Below are 16,236 nucleotides of genomic sequence, written 5' to 3' on the forward strand. Positions count from 1 at the left end.
TGTAAAAGTGTTCCTATTTCTCCACATCCTCTCCAGCACCTGTTGTTTCCTGACTTTTGAATGATTGCCATTCTAACTGGTGTGAGATGGTATCTCATTGTGGTTTTGATTTGCATTTCTCTGATGGCCAGTGATGATGAGCATTTTTTCATGTGTTTTTTGGCTGCATAAATGTCTTCTTTTGAGAAGTGTCTGTTCATGTCCTTCGCCCACTTTTTGATGGGGTTGTTTTTTTCTTGTAAATTTGTTTGAGTTCATTGTAGATTCTGGATATTAGCCCTTTGTCAGATGAGTAGGTTGCGAAAATTTTCTCCCATGTTGTAGGTTGCCTGTTCACTCTGATGGTAGTTTCTTTTGCTGTGCAGAAGCTCTTTAGTTTAATTAGATCCCATTTGTCAATTTTGTCTTTTGTTGCCATTGCTTTTGGTGTTTTGGACATGAAGTCCTTGCCCATGCCTATGTCCTGAATGGTAATGCCTAGGTTTTCTTCTAGGGTTCTTATGGTTTTAGGTCTAACGTTTAAATCTTTAATCCATCTTGAATTGATTTTTGTATAAGGTGTAAGGAAGGGATCCAGTTTCAGCTTTCTACATATGGCTAGCCAGTTTTCCCAGCACCATTTATTAAATAGGGAATCCTTTCCCCATTGCTTGTTTTTCTGAGGCTTGTCAAAGATCAGATAGTTGTAGGTAAGCGGCATTATTTCTGAGGGCTCTGTTCTGTTCCATTGATCTATATCTCTGTTTTGGTACCAGTACCATGCTGTTTTGGTTACTGTAGCCTTGTATTATAGTTTGAAGTCAGGTAGTGTGATGCCTCCAGCTTTGTTCTTTTGGCTTAGGATTGACTTGGCGATGCGGGCTCTTTTTTGGTTCAGCTGAAGGAGATTTTGGGCTGAGACAATGGGGTTTTCTAGATAAACAATCATGTCGTCTGCAAACAGGGACAATTTGACTTCCTCTTTTCCTAATTGAATACCCTTTATTTCCTTCTCCTGCCTGATTGCCCTGGCCAGAACTTCCAACACTATGTTAAATAGGAGTGGTGAGAGAGGGCATCCCTGTCTTGTGCCAGTTTTCAAAGGGAATGCTTCCAGTTTTTGCCCATTCAGTATGATATTGGCTGTGGGTTTGTCATAGATAGCTCTTATCATTTTGAAATACGTCCCATCAATACCTAATTTATTGAGAGTTTTTAGCATGAAGGGTGGTTGAATTTTGTCAAAGGCCTTTTCTGCATCTATTGAGATAATCATGTGGTTTTTGTCTTTGGCTCTGTTTATATGCTGGATTACATTTATTGATTTGCGTATATTGAACCAGCCTTGCATCCCAGGGATAAAGCCTACTTGATCATGGTGGATAAGCTTTTTGATGTGCTGCTGGATTCGTTTTGCCAGTATTTTATTGAGGATTTTTGCATCAATGTTCATCAAGGATATTGGTCTCAAATTCTATTTTGGTTGTGTCTCTGCCCGGCTTTGGTATCAGAATGATGCTGGCCTCATAAAATGAGTTAGGGAGGATTCCCTCTTTTTCTATTGATTGGAATAGTTTCAGAAGGAATGGTACCAGTTCCTCCTTGTACCTCTGGTAGAATTCGGCTGTGAATCCATCTGGTCCTGGACTCTTTTTGGTTGGTAAACTATTGATTATTGCCACAATTTCAGCTCCTGTTATTGGTCTATTCAGAGATTCAACTTCTTCCTGGTTTAGTCTTGGGAGAGTGTATGTGTCGAGGAATGTATCCATTTCTTCTAGATTTTCTAGTTTATTTGCATAGAGGTGTTTGTAGTATTCTCTGATGATAGTTTGTATTTCTGTGGGATCGGTGGTGATATCCCCTTTATCATTTTTTATTGTGTCTATTTGATTCTTCTCTCTTTTTTTCTTTATTAGTCTTGCTAGCGGTCTATCAATTTTGTTGATCCTTTCAAAAAACCAGCTCCTGGATTCATTGATTTTTTGAAGGGTTTTTTGTGTCTCTATTTCCTTCAGTTCTGCTCGGATTTTAGTTATTTCTTGCCTTCTGCTAGCTTTTGAATGTGTTTGCTCTTGCTTTTCTAGTTCTTTTAATTGTGATGTTAGGGTGTCAATTTTGGATCTTTCCTGCTTTCTCTTGTGGGCATTTAGTGCTATAAATTTCCCTCTACACACTGCTTTGAATGCGTCCCAGAGATTCTGGTATGTTGTGTCTTTGTTCTCGTTGGTTTCAAAGAACATCTTTATTTCTGCCTTCATTTCGTTATGTACCCAGTAGTCATTCAGGAGCAGGTTGTTCAGTTTCCATGTAGTTGAGCGGCTTTGAGTGAGATTCTTAATCCTGAGTTCTAGTTTAATTGCACTGTGGTCTGAGAGATAGTTTGTTATAATTTCTGTTCTTTTACATTTGCTGAGGAGAGCTTTACTTCCAACTATGTGGTCAATTTTGGAATAGGTGTGGTGTGGGGCTGAAAAAAATGTATATTCTGTTGATTTGGGGTGGAGAGTTCTGTAGATGTCTATTAGGTCCGCTTGGTGCAGAGCTGAGTTCAATTCCTGGGTATCCTTGTTGACTTTCTGTCTCGTTGATCTGTCTAATGTTGACAGTGGGGTGTTAAAATCTCCCATTATTAATGTGTGGGAGTCTAAGTCTCTTTGTAGGTCACTCAGGACTTGCTTTATGAATCTGGGTGCTCCTGTATTGGGTGCATATATATTTAGGATAGTTAGCTCCTCTTGTTGAATTGATCCCTTTACCATTATGTAATGGCCTTCTTTGTCTCTTTTGATCTTTGTTGGTTTAAAGTCTGTTTTATCAGAGACTAGGATTGCAACCCCTGCCTTTTTTTGTTTTCCATTTGCTTGGTAGATCTTCCTCCATCCTTTTATTTTGAGCCTATGTGTGTCTCTGCACGTGAGATGGGTTTCCTGAATACAGCACACTGATGGGTCTTGACTCTTTATCCAATTTGCCAGTCTGTGTCTTTTAATTGGAGAATTTAGTCCATTTACATTTAAAGTTAATATTGTTATGTGTGAATTTGATCCTGTCATTATGATGTTAGCTGGTGATTTTGCTCGTTAGTTGATGCAGTTTCTTCCTAGTCTCAATGGTCTTTACATTTTGGCATGATTTTGCAGCGGCTGGTACTGGTTGTTCCTTTCCATGTTTAGCGCTTCCTTCAGGAGCTCTTTTAGGGCAGGCCTGGTGGTGACAAAATCGGTCAGCATTTGCTTGTCTGTAAAGTATTTTATTTCTCCTTCACTTATGAAGCTTAGTTTGGCTGGTTATGAAATTCTGGGTTGAAAATTCTTTACTTTAAGAATGTTGAATATTGGCCCCCACTGTCTTCTGGCTTGTAGGGTTTCTGCCAAGAGATCCGCTGTTAGTCTGATGGGCTTCCCTTTGAGGGTAACCCGACCTTTCTCTCTGGCTGCCCTTAACATTTTTTCCTTCATTTCAACTTTGGTGAATCTGACAATTATGTTTCTTGGAGTTGCTCTTCTCGAGGAGTATCTTTGTGGAGTTCTCTGTATTTCCTGAATCTGAACGTTGGCCTGCCTTGCTAGATTGGGGAAGTTCTCCTGGATAATATCCTGCAGAGTGTTTTCCAACTTGGTTCCATTCTCTGCATCACTTTCAGGTACACCAATCAGACGTAGATTTGGTCTTTTCACATAGTCCCATATTTCTTGGAGGCTTTGCTCATTTCTTTTTATTCTTTTTTCTCTAAACTTCCCTTCTCACTTCATTTCATTCATTTCTTCTTCCATTGCTGATACCCTTTCTTCCAGTTGATCGCATCGGCTCCTGAGGCTCCTGCATTCTTCACGTAGTTCTCGAGCCTTGGTTTTCAGCTCCATCAGCTCCTTTAAGCACTTCTCTGTATTGGTTATTCTAGTTATACATTCTTCTAAATTTTTTTCAAAGTTTTCAACTTCTTTGCCTTTGGTTTGAATGTCCTCCCGTAGCTCAGAGTAATTTGATCGTCTGAAGCCTTCTTCTCTCAGCTCGTCAAAATCATTCTCCATCCAGCTTTGTTCTGTTGCTGGTGAGGAACTGCGTTCCTTTGGAGGAGGAGAGGCGCTCTGCGTTTTAGAGTTTCCAGTTTTTCTGTTCTGTTTTTTCCCCATCTTTGTGGTTTTATCTACTTTTGGTCTTTAATGATGGTGATGTACAGATGGGTTTTCGGTGTGGATGTCCTTTCTGTTTGTTAGTTTTCCTTCTAACAGACAGGACCCTCAGCTGCAGGTCTGTTGGAATACCCTGCTGTGTGAGGTGTCAGTGTGCCCCTGCTGGGGCGTGCCTCCCAGTTAGGCTGCTCGGGGGTCAGGGGTCAGGGACCCACTTGAGGAGGCAGTCTGCCCATTCTCAGATCTCCAGCTGCGTGCTGGGAGAACCACTGCTCTCTTCAAAGCTGTCTGACAGGGACATTTAAGTCTGCAGAGGTTACTGCTGTCTTTTTGTTTGTCTGTGCCCTGTCCCCAGAGGTGGAGCCTACAGAGGCAGGCAGGCCTCCTTGAGCTGTGGTGGGCTCCACCCAGTTCGAGCTTCCCAGCTGCTTTGTTTACCTAAGCAAGCCTGGGCAATGGCGGGCGCCCCTCCCCCAGCCTCGCTGCCGCCTTGCAGTTTGATCTCAGACTGCTGTGCTAGCAATCAGCGAGATTCCCTGGGCGTAGGACCCTCCGAGCCAGGTGTGGGATATAGTCTCGTGGTGCGTCGTTTTTTTAAGCCGGTCTGAAAAGCGCAATATTCGGGTGGGAGTGACCCGATTTTCCAGGTGCGTCCGTCACCCCTTTCTTTGACTCGGAAAGGGAACTCCCTGACCCCTTGCGCTTCCCAGGTGAGGCAATGCCTTGCCCTGCTTCGGCTCGCGCACCGTGCGCGCACCCACTGGCCTGCGCCCACTGTCTGGCACTCCCTAGTGAGATGAACCCGGTACCTCAGATGGAAATGCAGAAATCACCAGTCTTCTGCGTCGCTCACGCTGGGAGCTGTAGACCGGAGCTGTTCCTATTCGGCCATCTTGGCTCAAATCCCGGATTTCAGAGTTCTTGATTGCATTGACCCAGATGTTCTTAAGTCCCAGGTCCTTTCCAATCAAGGTCTGATAATCAAATCAGATTTGAGAGTACAAACTTCTGGACTTCACCCCCTTTCTAATTAAGTCTAATGTTTGATGCTTAGCTTTTTCTGCCCTCTAGCTGCAGAAGATGAACCTCTTTATATGCAGCCAAGGACAGTCTATAACTTGCACTTTTTAAGTTGGTGATTAATCACCTTTGTCTTCATTGTCTTTTTTCTAATGCATCAATAATACCCAGCAACAGACATCTAATTCCATGGTCCTTAAAAGCACCACTTCCTCCATGCTTCTCAAATGCCTGAGACAATAGCATCCTTCAGAGCGTTCCTTTCCACCAGTATCCTATACTCCTTAACCTCTCATGAACAATTGAACTGCTACAGCTGCCAGGAGCTTTTGATACTCCATCTGCTGAGCCCCTTCCAAAGCCCCACTGCAGAGCTGCCTCCTAAGAATACTTCCAGTACCAAGTCCTAGGTTGGGTTTCCTGGAAACAGATGCTGAGATGGAGGTTTGCATGTAGCAGGATTATTGATTCATGCTCCTGGAGCAGCACTTGTAAGGGAGTAAGAAAAGCATGATTGGGAAGAGGAATCAGTGGCAACAGAGACCTCTGCTGATCCCACAGAGAGCTCTGCAAGTGGGATGGCCCTTCAGAGGTGTCCTGAGTTAAAGCAGGAGAGCCTGGAGACTCAAACTCACATAAAATGGTGATTAGATATAAGCAGTCCCTGAGGATGGGACATAACCTTGGGTGAGGCAGCTACCTTTGACCAAAAATAATTCCCAGAGAGGGATGCAGTTGTGAGCTATAAACAGTCAAATTATTATTAAATTATAACCCCAGAACAGGGGAGGGGAAAGGAAGGAAAGGTGCCTTGGGCCGAAGAGGGTGATCTGGGTGTGCTCCACAGCATCACTACAATTAGTAATTTTAGAGGTACTGGGGGAGAGGATGGGAGAATAGGATTTCAAGGAAGAAGGAAAGATGAACAGACTCATGTCCCTCCTGCCCGCTTATCATTGCCACTTTCTAATTCAACCAAGATATGGAAAAAGCATGAGCTTTGGAGTCTCACACACATGTGTTCATATTACAGTCTGAAACTTGCTAGCTGTGAGATGCTAGACACTGGTCTAGCATAAGAACTCATTAACAATGGTCATGAACATTTATGGAGTTCTTACTATATACTGGGTGCCTTTCTCAGTGCTTCACATGTACAAGCTCATTTACCTGTACTAATCCTATGAGGGAAGTATTATTAAGTTTCACGTGAGGAAACTGGGCACAAAGATGTTTGAGGCCGGGCATAGTGGCTCACGCCTGTAATCCCAGCAGTTTGGGAGGCTGAGACGGGTGGATTGCTTGAGGCTAGGAGTTCGAGACCAGCCTGGCCAACATGGTGAAACCCCATCTCTACTAAAAATACAAACATTAGACGGGCGTGATGGTGTGCACCTGTAGTCTCAGCTACTGGGGAGACTGAGGCAGGAGAATGGTTCGAACCCAGGAGGTGGAGGTTACAGTGAGATGAGATCGCGCCACTACACTCCAGCCTGGGCAACAGAGCAAGAATATGTTGCAAAAACAAACAAACAAAAAACCAAAGATGTTTAATACTTTGCCCAAGATTTCAAAGCCAGTAAGTGGCAGAGTTGGGGACTGGAACCCACAAGTCATCCTCACAGCCTTAGCCTTTAACTATTTTTTTGCAGTGCCTTGTTCTCCTTACATAAAATATTTTATTATAATAACTCACGTGTGTAGGGTGCTTGCCACAAAGTAGGTACCTGATAAATGCAAATTTCCTTGTAGTTTCCTCTTGGATGGATTTCTGGAATTATCTAGTCTACACTGATCTTCTGGCCCTGGTTCTGGAAGGGTTCCCATCATCCCTCCCCCAGCAGGGCTTTCTAAGTGCTTTGACATGTATGAGCAACTGAGACCAGAGTTTAGATGCTTCATTCATGCCTGGTATTCATATTGCCTATGTTGTTGCAAAATAGATGCTCTAAACATTTACAAAATAAACGAAAGAATAGAAAATGGATATTTTTTTAAAGGTAGTTCCTAGAAATGTTCTATTGCAAGATTGTGGTGGTGGTTAAACTACTATGTGCATTTGTCGAAACTGATTGCATTATGCACTTCAATGGGTACATTTTATTATATGTAAATTATTCTTCAATGAAGCTAATTTAAAAATAGTTTTAACTCTTAGAGTAATGAAAAAGAAGCTCCCCATGATACATTTCACCACATGGGATGCTGGGAAGAGTTTTCTGTCACTAGAAAGGGAATCTAGTGGTACAATTAGGTCAGCCACTGCAGAAAGATTAAGTTTCTGGTTCAACCGAGATAATATAACAACTTGGGCTCAGTGTTTCTTTAATTGATTTACTGTTTCCTCTCTGCTGCTTCTGTTATTCTGAGACTACTTTGAGTAAGTTTTAATTTTAATTTTAAACATGACTTACTAAATTTTCTAGGAAATTGAACCTCAATAGTGCTGTCATATTGACCATATCCATAAAACACAATGGACAGGAAACAGCATATTGCTTTACAGTTCCAAATAGGCACATACAGTAATCTCAATCAGCCATGTTCACACAGGCAGAAATTCCACATGAACGATAAGAATCTGGAATAAGAATTCTTCAGATGCTATTACTTTTTTATTTTCTGAAGTTTGAGAGAATAAATTTGTATGTTTATTTTCTGAAATTATCAAGCCCTAAAAATTAACTTCATATGTGTTATGGTTATGAATAACATCACTGAAAGTCATGTCATTCAGTTTGGAAATACAAATTAATATCTAGTCAAAAGAATCAACTGTGAGAATAAATCTTGAAAGTATTGTTCAAGAGCAACTTACCGTAGTTTTCTAGAGCATAAATTCCTTCTGGTTTTTGGTGTCATGCTAATAAAGATAAGATAATAGGATATGTTGGGTTTAAAAAATATTTATAGTAATAGAGTTATAGATATAATTTTGTTAACATTATATAGGGTGAAAAAAGATGTATCATGTTTTACTGAATTCCTGGTTTTTTGGTATTGCTCATGTTTTTTTTTTTTTTTTTTCCTGAGATGGAGTCTCGCTCTGTCCCCCAGGCTGGAGTGCGGTGGTGCAATCTCTGCTCACGGCATCCTCCTCCGCCTCCTGGATTCAAGCAATGCTCCTGCCTCAGCCTCCCGAGTAGCTGGGATCACAGGTGCCCGCCACCACACCTGGCTAATTTTTGTATTTTTAGTAGAGACAGGGTTTTACTATGTTGGCCAGATCCTGATCTTGTGATCTGCCCACCTCGGCCTCCCAAAGTGCTGGGATTACAGGCGTGAGCCACCGCGCCCAGCTGTTTTTGTTTGTTTTTAAGCAACAGAACTATAAGTTTTTAATCTTTGTTTTCCCATCCTTATTACAGTGGTAACATTCAATTAATACCCGCTTACTAACTGACGTGAACAAAAGAAGCCGTCACATGTTACTTCAAGAATAGCTATTAGGCACACTGAAGGCCACAGAGGCAGCTCTTCCCAATGTAGACAACAGGTTATTGCTGGGAGAGGCTTTAGAAATCTCAGTCTATTAACAAGTACAGTTAATAGAAAACAAAACTAAGGTCCAGTGAGGTTGTGGTGATTAGTTCAAGGTTATCTAGCAGAACCAGATCTAGAATTTAGGACTCCTGTGTTCTAGTTCATTTCTCTTTCAACTACCTGATACTGGCCCCATGTATTTTTAATCATCAGATAAGCATTCACTCATTCTATTGTAAACAAATACCTATTGCACTCCTACTAATGTCAGATGCTATCCTAAACATTGAGGATAAAATACCAAACAGTACACATGCCTTACTTTGTGAAGCTTAGACTTGAGTAGGAGATGCAAATATAAATATGCAAATAGAGCATTACCAAATTTCACTTTATTATGAGAATAATTACAGCAAATTTTAAAAATAACTTATTCAGTTAATTACTTCACATTGCAAGCACTATGCTAATAGTCATATAACCTTATTTGGTGCTCACCAAAACTCTCTGCGTATTTATAATTATTTCCATTTTAAGGCTGGAACAAGGAAGGTTTCTGAGGTTGAGTAAATTGCCAGGGCCACTGGGTTCTTTCAATGTTCTGCCCAGAGGGTATAGACTGCAGGGCCAGCATTAGAAACCTAGGTGGGAGAAGGAGGCTGGAGTCCTGGCATTCAGAACACGAACATTCACTTTAGTCCCTGACACCAAATGTGCTGTGCCCCCAGTCCAGAGACCCTGTGTTTTTGTCCTCTCTACAGAATAAACTTTATTTTTGTTTTCCATGATGATAAGGAAGGAATTCACCTAGATCAGATGGAACCAGAGTCTCGCTCTGCTGCCCAGGCTGGAGTGCAGTGTCGTGATCTCAGCTCACTGCAGCCTCAGTCTTCCTGGTTCACGCCATTCTCCTGCCTTAGCCTCCAGAGTAGCTGGGACTACAGATGCCCGCCACCATGCCTGGCTAATTTTTTTGTATTTTTAGTAGGGACAGGGTTTCACCGTGTTAGCCAGGATGGTCTCCATCTCCTGATCTCGTGATCCGCCCGCCTTGGCCTCCCAAAGTGCTGGGATTACAGGCATGAGCCACCGTGCCCGGCCTGAAACAGACTTTCAAACAGTTGACATTACCTTGGCCCTGCTTCCTTCACCCAACTGAAGAGATAATAGTAGGTATATGATAATTGTGATCTTTTTTTTTTTTCCATTGCATGTAAATGTTTGGGTATGTCTAATTATTTTTAATGATTATTACTAGAAATTGACAATGTAATATTCATAACTATAACATATAATATTAGTAGAAATAGAATTGCCGGACTAAGAAGGCATGAACATTTTCAAGGTTATTCATATGGATCACCAAAATATTCTCCCAAAAGTTTGTACAAATTTATATATCAATCTGTTTTTATGATGCTGCTGTCTTCATTCCCTCAACAATGTTGGATATTCATAACATTATTACTGGATAATTAGGATGTATGTGTGTTATCTTATTTATTGTTTATAATTACATATTCAGTATATGTATTTTTATTGAAGAGGTTGTATGATGTGGTAGGTGAGAGTTGGTTTTGGAGCCAGGCGTGGTGGCTCATGCCTATAATCCCAGCACTTTGGGATGCCAAGGTAGGTGGATCCCTTGAGCTCAGTAGTTCGAGACCAGCCTGGGCAACATGGCGAAACCCTGTCTCTACAAAAATTAGCTGGGCCTGGTGGTGCACGTCTGTGGTCCCACCTACTCGGGAGGCCAAAGAATCGCTGGAGCCCTGATGGCAGAAGTTGCAGTGAGCTGATATTGTACCACTGCACTTGAGCCTGGGTGACAGAGTGAGACCCACCCCCGAAAAAAAAAAAGCTGGTTTGGGGACTGCACTGCCTGGGTTCCATCTGCGCCTCACACTGATGAGCTCTGTCCCTATACCCCAGTTTTCTCATCTGTAAAGAGGTAGAACCCATCTATTAGGATTGTTGGGAGGGTTAAACAAACAAGTCAACACATCTAAAACTTTTAGGAAAAGACTGGCACACAGTAGACACTGAATGTATGTTAGCAATTAATAGTATTAAAAGTTTTATGGCAGGAGACCGGGCGCGGTGGCTCACGCCTGTAATCCCAGCACTTTGGGACGCCGAGGCGGGCGGATCACGAGGTCAGGAGATCGAGACCATTCTGGCCAACATGGTGAAACCCCGTCTCTACTAAAAATACAAAAAATATTAGCCGGACGTGGGGGCGGGCGCCTGTAGTCCCAGCTACTCGGGAGGCTGAGGCAGGAGAATGGCGTGAACCTGGGAGGCGGAGGTTGCAGTGAGCCGAGATCGCGCCACTGCACTCCAGCCTGGGCAACAGAGCGAGACTCCGTCTCAAAAAAAAAAAAGTTGTATGGCAGGTAAAATATCTTATCTTAATTTGATTACTAAGTGAGAATGTTCTCTTTTCATATGCCTAGTGGCCAACTGTATTTCTTCATTTTTGAATTGCTTTCTCATAATATACGCCTTTAAAAAATAAACATGATGATGTTCTCTGAATTGATACCTAAGAGCTCATTAAACCTAAGTCCTATGATTTTGCAATATGTATTCCTTTTGTGACCACTTTTCATGAACCTCTTGAATTTGGCTCTGAATATCTTCCAGTAACTTTATGGTATCAATCTTGGCAATCCTTCAGTGACCACTCTACACATCCAAGTGCTTCCCAAGAAGGCAGAGGGTAACAGCCACCACTCATTTGCAGTAGTACTGCCTGTGTACCCCAAGTCGCTGTTACTCCGTAGCAATAATCCCAGCCCTTCTGTTACCTGTGCACTTACATAGCATTACATTTTAAATTTTAAATTGTTATAAGAATTTTTGTTAACATCATTTTTTGGTTAAATTTTTCATGATTATCTGAGTAAACTTCGAAAGGCATAAACAGGAAAACTCAGCATATATATCTTTTATTCAGACACAGTAACAGTTTATATGTTAGACATTTCTTCTGGTCTTTCTCATATTTCTTCAATTTAATAGCAGATAAAATGTGAAAAACATTTTTTCTCAAAACATTATGTAATATGCATACTGTATACATCATTTCAAATAATTTATTATTGTCATTTTAACAGCAGCATATGATTCTATTATCTAACTGTAACTTTTCTATTCTCCTGATTATTATTTTGGCCATCTGCAGCTTTATAATGAACAACACTGTAATAATAAACTTGCCCATAAATCTTTTTTTTTTTTTTTTTTTTGAGATGGAGTCTCGCTCTGTCGCCCAGGCTGGAGTGCAGTGGCGTAATCTCGGCTCACTGCAAGCTCCGCCTCCCGGGTTCACGCCATTCTCCTGCCTCAGCCTCCCGAGCTGCTGGGACTACAGGCACCCGCCACCATGCCCAGCTAATTTTTTGTATCTTTAGTAGAGACGGGGTTTCACCGTGTTAGCCAGGATGGTCTTGATCTGCCTGCCTCAGCCTCCCAAAGTGCTGGGATTACAGGTGTGAGCCACCATGCCTGGCCAATAAATCTTGTCTTTTAGTTTGGATATCTTTAAAATAAACATTTCAATGTATGGACACTTAATTTTTAGGTAGTCAAATATATGCTTTTGTTCACATTTTCTTGAAGATATCATTAATTATTCTGAGGTCATATGTGCTACTCAGGTCTCACCAACTAGACCATACATTTCTTTTTTTTGAGACAGAATTTCGCTCTTGATGCCTGGGCTGGAGTGCAATGGTGTGATCTTGGCTTGCTGCAACCTCTGCCTCCCAGGTTCAAGCGATTCTTCTGCCTCAGCCTCCTGAGTAGCTGGGATTACTGCACCCAGCTAATTTTTGTATTTTTAGTAGAGACGGGTTTTCACCATGTTGACCAGGATGGTCTGTATCTCTTGACCTCGTGCCCACCCCGGCCTCCCAAAGTGCTAGGATTACAGGCTTGAGCCACCGCACCCAGCCTTTCACCATGTTTTGACCAGCACATGGCCCTCACCAGAAGCCAGCCAGATGTGGTGCTATGCTCTTGAACTTCCCAGCTTACAGAATTGTGAGCTAAATAAACCTTATTTTTAAAAAAACAAATTACTGAATCTCAGATATTCTTTTGTAGCAACACAAAATGGACTAGGACAGAATTATAGCTATGCATGATGCCTGCTGGATTACCTGATCTAGGATTCTTTCAGAGATTTAATCTTTTTAGGCTGTGCCTGACTCTTTCCAAAAAGATGTGACAATTCTCCTGTGTCCAGCCACTTTGCTGTCTCTAATACATGTGAATGTTCTGTGAATTAGTCAAAGCCTGTCATTTTTCTGCTTAAAGGGCAAGGATTTCCTTCAGGAGGATAGTCAATCTGGGATATAGATAATCTTTCTAGAGAAGCTAAAAGTTTCCTCCCTTTTTTCACCAAGAAAATGCTGGGGATATTTGAGAGACTGTGTTCAAACTCATCATGGTCTGTATGATACCTGTTCTTTGAAATGCATTAATATTTGCATTACACAGCAGGATGTTGTCAGTGTTCTCTGGGTACTTGAAAATAATGTATATGCTATGTTTGTTGAGTGCCAATCTCCACATAATTTGAATAATCATGAATTCACGTTCAATTCCTTGCCTTTTTTTTTTTTTTTTTTTTTTTTTTTTGGAGATGGAGTTTCGCTGTTGTTTGTTGCCCAGGCTGGAGTCTGGAGTGCAATGGCGAGATCTCGGCTCACTGAAACATCTGCCTCTGGGGTTCAAGTGATTCTCCTGCCTCAGCCTCCTGAGTAGCTGAGATTACAGGTGTGAGCCACCATGCCCAGCTAATTTTTCTGTTTTTTAGTAGAGATGGGGTTTCACTATGTTGGCCAGGCTGGTCTCGAACTCCTGACCTCATGTGATCCACCCGCCTTGGCCTCCCACAGTGTTGGGATTACAGGCGTGAGCCACCGCACCCAGCTAATGCCTTTTTCTTGTTGAAAATATATTTACTTTATAAGTATAATGGATTAAGAGATAGGCGAACATTTCATGCCTCATCTCCAGACTCAACTGTTTAGTACATGTAACTTCCTGTTTATCATCTCCAATTAGATGTCTCATGGATACCCTGGGCTCATCATATCTAAAACCAAGTTTCATCACTTTCTTTCTTTTTTTTTTTTTTTTTTTGAGACAGAGTCTTGCTCTGGCGCCCAGGCTGGAGTGCAGTGGCATGATCTCTGCTCACTGCAAGCTCTGCTTCCTGGGTTCACGCCATTCTCCTGCCTCAGCCTCCCAAGTAGCTGGGACTACAGGTTCGCGCCACCACGCCTGGCTAATTTTTTGTATTTTTAGTAGAGACAGCTTTTCACAGTGTTAGCCAGGATGGTCTCAATCTCCTGACCTCATGTCCGCCCACTTCAGCCTCCCAAAGTGCTGGGATTAGAGGCCTGAGCCACTGCGCCAGACCAGTTTCATCACTTTCATACCAAACAAGTTCTGTTTCCATTTTTACTGTTTCAGAAAATTGCACCATGATCCATCCACTTTCTTAAATTAGAAACCTGAAAATAATCCTTCATGTCTCTTTTTCCTCCATTCCCCATACTTAATTTACCAAGCTCTGTCATTTCTAGTTTCTCAAAGATTCTTGAATCTGTCCCCCGATCTTCAATCCCAGGGCCACTACCTCAGTGTAAGCTACCAAGATTAAAAATTATGATTACTGTGACAGAATGTGTCTCTGTCTCTACTTTCACCAACCTCACATCTGTATTCCACATCTCACTCAGATTGGTTGTCCTGAAACAAAAATCCAATCATGTCACTTACCCAAAATCTTTTATCGACTCCCCATCCACCTTAAGGTAAAGAATGAACTTTTCAAAATAGCTATCATTTTGTGAGCATACATTATTTTCTCAAGACAACCCCATAAAGCAGATACTATTGTAATTATTATCATCCTCTTTTAAGATAAACAGGGATAGAGAGCTTAAGCAACTTGTTCCATATATGAGTCAGAGAAACACATCCACTGTGTGTTGTAAGATAAGGGATGTATTATAGAATGTGTATATATAACATTATGAGATGCTTGGGAAGGAAGATCTGAGTGGTTCCCAGCCAGTCAATATAAAAAGCCAAGCACATCCAGCCACCCAAGTGGGACTGTGAAGCTGCTGGCAGATAAGTCTGTGGGAAGATTTTGCCTCTGTGGGTTTGTGGTCAAGTATTCATTGATGGTCCTAGGGCTGCTCCTAGTCAGAGGAGCCGGAGTAGAGAAGAAGAGCTGGAAGTGAAGTGGAAGAGAGTGAGGAAAAGCCCCTCTAGGGACCTTTGTGTCTGTCCATCACTACATCCAATCACGATGATTTTTAGAGGGTATTGGCTGCTGCTTCACTTCTACCTCCTAAATCTTGTAAAAGTTATCTAGTTGGCCATGCTAACAGAGAACTATCTGTGAGAAAAGAATGTGAAATGTGGTTCTCAGATTAACTAGGTTGACAATAGAATGATTCGCCATACCTAAAGTCATCAAGACAGAGTTTGTGTCTGAACCAGGATTTGAACCCAGGCAGCCTGGCTCAGATTCCATTAAGGTCCACTTTATTATGTCCTTCATGGTCTGGTAAACTGCTTATCTCTGCTTTCACAGCATCCTGTTCTACATCCTCTACTTCAGCCACACAGGGCTACCTCTAGGGACCTGACAAAGAGATGCTCCTCTGACTTTTGGGCATCTGCTAGTCCCATGCCAGAAAACTCTTCCTTTCCTCATCCATTAAATGGCCATGTGTCATTTGCCTTTTGGGTCTCAGATAAGCTGTCACTGTCTTTAGAACAACATCCCTGTCCCCTAAAGACGATTTTAAATATCCTCTGTGTGACAAGATCTAATGCTTGCTGCTTTCTTAGGACTTAATACACACCTCCTACCAGGGCAGAGGCCTGTCTGTCTTGCTCACTGCTGTATACCTGACACTTAGCACAGTAGCTAATAAATCATGAATAAACAACCACACTAGTAACTGCTTTATCTACCTCCGTCTTTGGATTTACACTCCATTGAAACAGAGATTTTTGTCTTGCCTAATGCGTTCTCAGCATTCCAGCATAATATCAACCTGTTTAATATTTGTTGAATTAATAAGTCCAAAAATAACAGGAAAAAAGCTGAGAATTCAGTTTATTAATTGTGTATCTTCTCTGCCTGGTAAGTTAGATAGACAAAAACCTTGAGTGAGAATTAACTCGGAATTGAGTATTCTTCCACTTAGATGATTAGGCTCATTAATCACTCTTCTCTGTTCATCTTTTCAGGCACAGTTAGTAAGGCAAATTTATACCATAAAATTCTTGGTTGTCTTTCTGGTTTTATTGACACCACAGTAAAACTGTGACTTCTTAAAATGATTTGAAGGTCCCCAACAATAAAAACATGAATACGTTATTGCTATTAGAGAGTGAGAGAAACACTCTGCCTCCCTGTGCTGGTTGTTGCTGATTATCCTGTTGAACTTGATTACTGATTACTGAGAAAGTTGCATGTTGCAGTTCTGCTTGTTCATGAGTTCTGATGTAGTCTAGGGAATGTTGTAATTACAGTGCTCATTCAGAAGAAGGCTGCAATCCAGACGTAGTACATAGGAAG

Source organism: Pan paniscus, chromosome 3 (assembly GCF_029289425.2).
Source record: "Pan paniscus chromosome 3, NHGRI_mPanPan1-v2.0_pri, whole genome shotgun sequence".
Taxonomy (NCBI): domain Eukaryota; kingdom Metazoa; phylum Chordata; class Mammalia; order Primates; family Hominidae; genus Pan; species Pan paniscus.